Below are 7,075 nucleotides of genomic sequence, written 5' to 3' on the forward strand. Positions count from 1 at the left end.
AATTAACGTTAATGAACAACAAACCACACGAAAAGAATCATGATTTGTTCATGATCATGAACCGGAATGTACATCAGCCGAAACACGAACTACTACTACTACTGGTACTAAAAGCGACCACAGTGACAAAGTAGCAAAAATGACTTCCCATTCTCTGGTTGATCCAGAGAATGGAAAGCCATTAGTAGGTAGTTGCCCTCTTCTATGGCAATTTGCCGGGCCTCTTCAGCTTAAAGTCTTTTCTTTCTTCGGGCGCGATGCCCGTTGAAACTTAAACCTAGGTTCGAGATTCTTTAATCGCAAAAAAAAAAGAAAAAAGAAAAAGAAAAGAATATCGCTAAAACACACCACTCGAGTACATACGGTAGCTATAAAAAATATTTATATACCCTTATTTTTCAATGAAGTATTTTTTTAGCAGATTCTACATTTCATTTTCATAGTATCGTTTGTAGTGGTATTACGAAAGCATTACTAAATGACATAAAATTTAATATATTTGAACTTAATTAATTAGTAGATATATAAATGCTATAATAAACACAGTGCTGTACAAATACTTTTTGTAGCCGTCGTATATACAAGTAACGACCATAGCAACCGTTACCCATAGTACAAAATACCAAACGACACCTATTCATTACGAAACCCATCTCGCAACTATGATACAATGGCGACTGAAAAAGTTGCCAAATTTGAAAAATGGTTAGGCAGAACCAGAAACGAGTGACATTTACTGGTCTTCACTGGTATTTGCCCAGTATGTGAAATAGGGTATATATTTTCTAAATAGGTAATATTATTTGGATGTATGGTCCTATGACACGATCGAAAGAATAAAAATGCATGCGACTTATTAATCACTTAATCGCGTTATTAGATGCGGAGAAGTTACCATAGGTGCTACAGTAGTCCAGAGAAAATCAACACCACGGTCATCATAAAAAAGGAATCACCGAATCCGCGGTAGAAGTAAAAATTGTGAGTAATCTGTAAACAAAGAAAAATGGAACTCTATTTAGAAATTTAATAACAATAAAAATAATAATTTCAATCTATAAATTTAAGATCAAGTAGTATACAATCTAATGATTTCTACAGCATGTTAGAAGCTTTGATTCTATAGTTCAACGTTAAAATTTATAACTCTTTTACTTTAATAAAGGAAATCATACATTTATCATATTTCAAATTATTTTTTAATTAATATCTAATAATCCAAGCAAAGTACAAAGAATGAAATAAATTGAGGTACGTTGTACAAAAATACTTACTGTATATTTTTGACGTTTGGAGAGGTTGAATCCACTTAAGAGAAGCACTGACTCTAATAATAAAAAGGCGATATATTATAATAAAAAAGAAAGGAAAAGAACTACTAACGTGTCTACTTAAATTACAATCGGCGAACGAACATTGCCTCTAATTTCGCGTATGAACACTGATTAAATCTACAATAATTAAAATATTGAAAATATGTACAACAAACACTGATTTTACCGACCACATTGCACATTACGCGATCACAGATATGTATTCACTGAAAATAAAACTGCGTTAGTATGTATAAAATACTAATATTTGAAATAAACGTATTAATAACATTTTACTTCTCCTTTTTATATAGTGTTTATGCTATTAAACATGCCAATTATTTTATTCATTCTTCGTGAAACGTTTGCAAAAATGAAATTGTAAATGTTATCCTTATTTCATAACGCCACGGGAAAGATGCGACTAACCTTAAAATTGAAACTTGTCGAACGTGTTCATCATTGCGACTCTTTCGTAATGTTAATCATATTTAAATGTTTTATTTGAAAGATTTCAAAAAATTTATTGATATATGTATAATGTAGACATAGACATATGTATACGTATAATAGCAATTAAGTGATTCATTCGATAATTTTGAGAAAGGAAATAATTTTAAATATATCCATACATCTACATCTATAAACTATCATCTAAGTATTCTGAGTATGGAATTATTTGTCATTCAATTATATTGTATGTTAATTACACACTGTCAGTTATTTATTATTATATGTTAATTACGATGAAGTGATATAAATTTACGTTATAAATGAATACATACATCTGCTTTTGTTCGTCGTAATAAGTGGAACATAACCAAATCTTCATTAAAAATCACAAAATTAACACATGGCGTCTATATCATAAACTCCTATTCCTTTAAGGCTATTCACGTCATCAACTAGCAATCTCTAGAAAAGATAACCAACAACTTAAAGTAATTACAACAAATTATATGTATTAAAATGAAGAAATAAGCAATAACTTCGTGTCAAGAGCTCATAATACGTACAGGTTATCGATAACTCAAAGAGTCAAATATAATATGAACAACAACAGAAGCAAAAAACTTCGGAAAACTATTTGTTTAACATTAGTATAAAGAAATATAATAGAACATAAGATAGCATATATAAATGCTTATAAAATAACAATACGAAGTATTACCATGGTATTACGTAGTTAATAGGTTAATGCTGCATCTAAAACGAGGTTCGACGTTTGCACGCTATGATTTCCAATACGTTGTAGAATGACACCCCGTACGCCTCATAGGTTCACCATGGAACTTGATAGAGAGGGGGCACGATCTTACACGAACAGGATTCGGGCTACGCCGTATAAATGTTAAGTGTCCTGATAAATACATACATAATATGTATTTCAGTCGTAACCATACCACACACACGCAAGCATATATATATATATATAGCGCATGTATAATGTATTCACATATTTACATATCTATATTGCATGTATGTATGTTTGCGCGCGCTAGTTTAATTTGGTTGAATAAAATTGAATATTTTAATTACACAGGGTGTTTCAGGATATAACAGCCAAACTTCATAAGCAAAAATATTCTATGAATCTCGAAATCTTATACGTACCATATATGTTCTATTTAATAAAGAAGAAGAATTAAAGAAAGAGTATTTTATTTTTCGTTCATAATTAGGTAATGTATCAGTGAACAAAAGTCTGCAAGGTATAAGCCTATAGATATCTACCTTAATTAACTAAAATTAAAACATACGCATTTCATCTCTGTGATATCCACGAATGCCACGAATTAGAATATATCCTGTCAAAAATAAACAAGAGTTCGAATAGTTTTGAGTGGTATTTCTTATCGATTAATGGTTTTCACATATTATGATACGCTCTATGTATAGCAACAGAAACAACTTGTTTTACAATAACAGCTCAGAATCGTTCCAAGGTGGATCAACCATCGTTTTCTCAAGGGCACATTCTCCATCGGTTTTGCTTCCTTGGAGGATCCGTATAAAAGTTTCAAGAGCGACAGAAATAAAAACAAGTCGCGCATCAGCTAATCCGGACAATGTTCTACCGCTGGTAAACTATTCAGGTCCGCCGCGAGCGGATTCTCGTGGCGTGAAACCCACTGAAACTATTCCTTCGCGTTACAACAAGCCAGCTGATGCACATCGAGTGTCGTGAAAATGAATTGATTATTCATGATTGTCTGTCTGGCTTTCGACGTCAGCAAGTCGGCTTACGCTGCTTTCTGTGACGAACGAAACATCCTTTCACGAACTTTCTTCCGTTTGTTCACCGCTAAAACACGCTCGAATCATGAATAATCTAATAATCTAGGCAAAGAGATTCTAAGCTTCTTAACACCCGCGACTGACATCGTCACAGGCGATTTTCGTAGTCTGGATGAATGACAAGAAATGGGAACGTTTATTATGAAATTCTAGTATGAATTGTTTGTGAACCGAGGAATATTGTTTGCCATAGGAAATTATAAATTGAGGAAATAGTAATATGAACTGTTAAAATCCTTGTTTGAATATTAAATAAGAAATCGAGACGATGGGGAGTACATTATAATAGAGTTTTAGTTAGACACTAATATATGTAACGAATAAAATATAATAATTCCTTAAGAAAGTACAAAGTAAACTTCAAATTAATAATTCACAACATGATTAATTACAAATATATGTATAACTTAATAATTATGTTAAGATTAAGGTTAAAATAGTTTGAAAGTCGCATGTCGCGGTGAACTATTGTAATAAAAAAGTAAAATTTTGTATCGTTATTCGGAAAAAAAAAATCAATAAATTATAAAAAAAATGCCTGGATGGCTACATCGATAGTCTTTGTATTTAGCCGATATTGATCTATATTGACCAAGACTCATCTATAGTAATGTTAAAACTACCTATGATGAATCACAAGAGGTAACAAAAGTAAAAGATAGAATAAAATCTGGTAATAAAATAATAATAAAAAGTAAGATATAATAGAAGACAATATAAAATATTATAATATTGAAATATTTGCATTTATATAATTTAATATTATCACGTGTACTGGAAAGTTCACGTTTTAATTCCAAATGAAAATGTACATATATCGTAATATTCTCATAATGATATAGAATAATGTTATATCTAATAATAATTGAATAATTATCTATTTAAAAATTTTTATGAAGCTAGACATGTTCTTTTAATACATAAATTTTCCCGAGTACTTTCATGCATTCTATACACCTTGGACATATTTTAATCAGTTGAATTAAACTCGTAAAAGCTTTTAAAGCATTCAACTTCTGCTTGATCGGTTTTAAATCAATTTTTCCTGGCGCAATATCGCGTTCTGAATTGAATTTGTTGAAAGCAATCTCATAATGCGATATGCGTTATGCGCGAATTAACGAAGCTCTTTGAAAAACTGAATCAATTAACATGCAAATTTTTTACTAGTAAAATATTGCTGGTGGGGACTTGAAGCTCGAAAGATGCAAAAAACAAATTTTTTTAGAAATAATAATAGCAAAGAACATGTTTTTGTTTTACAATTTACAAATAATTTTCGTTCTAAAAATATTTTTATATCTATCATAGTTTATCTATTATAGACATTTAAAATATTTTCAGACAAATCCAATCCTGCATCGCAAAACTTTACGTACATATGTACTTTATCTAAATTATTATAAAATGTTCCTCTAAATTTACATCTTACGTGCAATACAATAGTATAATAATAATATATAATATATATAACTATAAATACGTGGACTTAGATCTGCGATGTACACAATGAACGTGTTAATAACGAAAGAATATTTTTGTTCTGAAAAACGAAAAGTAGCAAAAAGCATTTCCCAATGCTCTTATGAGGGTTCTCTACAAACATGCAAAATTTTCATAAAAATCGCAGTCCTTTAGAAAATTTTGTACGTAAGCGCTTTTGATGGAATTATAACAATCTTCCGAATGTATTCTTTATCAACAAGGATGACTCACAAATTCTTTCGGCCTGTAAAGTAGTCTACCTTCGCCTCATGCACTCAGTCAGCAACTACAGCCTACTAAAGAAGCAGAAATTAAAGTATTCTAGTTTAAAGATCGACCAAAGCCACCGTAAAGAACGCTGCTCGAAGTGGAAAAGATAACGGAGAACGAATGTATCCAAGTTATGAAGATAACGGATAATTTATAGTGGTCGAAGAGCAAGGAAAATAAAATTATTTCCTTTTACGTTCAACCTGGTTTCGTCGTAACAAAAGAAAAAGGAGAATACTTAGAAGCTCAAACATGTTTCAAAACGGTTATTCAATTAAGCAATGGTCGTATGTAAAGATGATATCAATTAAATTCCCGATGCCAAATACTTCAGTAATTACCTAAATTAAAATAGTTGCAGCTATTCGAATTTTTATTAAGGTTTAAATTTATTTATTTAATATTTTATCGTTATATACATAAGACTTATGTGAAAATCTTTTGTGACAGTTTCCTCACAGTAATTTGAGAAAATTTCAAGATACTTCAAAGAATGTCCGAGATTTAATCAAGGGTATGTGTTACCCTTGACGTAGTGCTTTCTCTGAGCCATAAAGAAGAAATTTAATATAAGGATCTTAATTTCATAACAGGACACTTCATACGCAACAATTACTTTATGCATCAGCTACAAGCTACAACTACCTTGTCAATTATCCCATAATGTCAATGGTCTTCTTGTGAAATATAAATGCGCATGTTAATTTTTTGAAACCGCGACATTAATAATTTTATATCACAATGTCAAGTATAAAGTGTTACGTCTCTACATTTCATAACATACATTGACCACAATGATATACCATTAAACCAACTAATAATGGTTTTGCAGATGGAGATTTAGTAAATTTTTCTAACGTTTATTTCGTTTAAACATCAGTATAATAAAATAATCTTCAATCATTTTAATATACAAAGCACTAACTTTGTAGTTAAGTTTTGTAGCTTTTTCTTTTAATAAAAATGACGTTTTTTATAGATCACTACGTATACAGAGATTTTTTAAATAATTATGGATTAATACAACCTGAATAATGACAAAGAAAGAAGAAAATAAAGAAGGAAAACTAAGTATGCAACTAAAAAGCAAATCAGGTAAAAAAACAATAAAAGACAACACCCGATTCAAAAGGATACAAAATCAGGATCGACAGCCTAATAAAGGGAGAGTACAAGCGAAAGGACGAGCCCGTCCAAGTCGAGTTCTCGTGTTCCCCGGAAACTTTCTCAGCAACCCGAGAGGATAAACAAAACAGAAAGACTGGACGCCAGTGGATCTGCCGGCAAATTATTCCGCCCTGAACTTCTCGGGGCACGCGTTTCCTCTCTTCCTGACGTTGTCCTGAATAAATCGACGGGAGAATGCGCCACGAAATACACACGTAACAGACACCCCCGCCATGAATCGATCCTCTTCGACGCTACGTCAAAGGCTACGGAAAGTATCGGATCACGATCTCGTATCCTCGAGTGGAAACCTCGTGTTCGGTACACATAGAATCAACCTCTCAGGTCTACGAACTTAATGCTTCTCTCTAGAACCATTTACGACGATTCGACTGCTCCTCCGACTTCGGAAAGCAGATGGAAAGTCGTCTCTCGTTACATCGGATTTTGTAACCGAGTCGTTTCCTTCTTGTGTTGATTTCCAAGTGGAGTGACCGGTAGAATAAGCTGTATAGCAATAGGGACGATTGCTTGTGAAAAAT

The 7,075-nt window shown here is 31.9% G+C and overlaps 1 long non-coding RNA gene across 1 annotated transcript; it reads right to left on the reverse strand.

Moving 5' to 3' along the window:
- Positions 1-873: 873 nt before the first annotated feature.
- On the reverse strand, positions 874-2,589 carry LOC138186082 (uncharacterized). The gene is made up of 4 exons (XR_011174856.1): positions 2,485-2,589; positions 2,099-2,228; positions 1,275-1,327; positions 874-990 (listed from the first exon to the last, which is right to left on the reverse strand). It is a non-coding gene; the product is annotated as an uncharacterized LOC138186082 (long non-coding RNA).
- Positions 2,590-7,075: the final 4,486 nt, after the last annotated feature.

Source organism: Bombus flavifrons, chromosome 1 (genome assembly GCF_040668555.2).
Source record: "Bombus flavifrons isolate JBK064 chromosome 1, iyBomFlav1_principal, whole genome shotgun sequence".
Lineage (NCBI taxonomy): Eukaryota > Metazoa > Arthropoda > Insecta > Hymenoptera > Apidae > Bombus > Bombus flavifrons.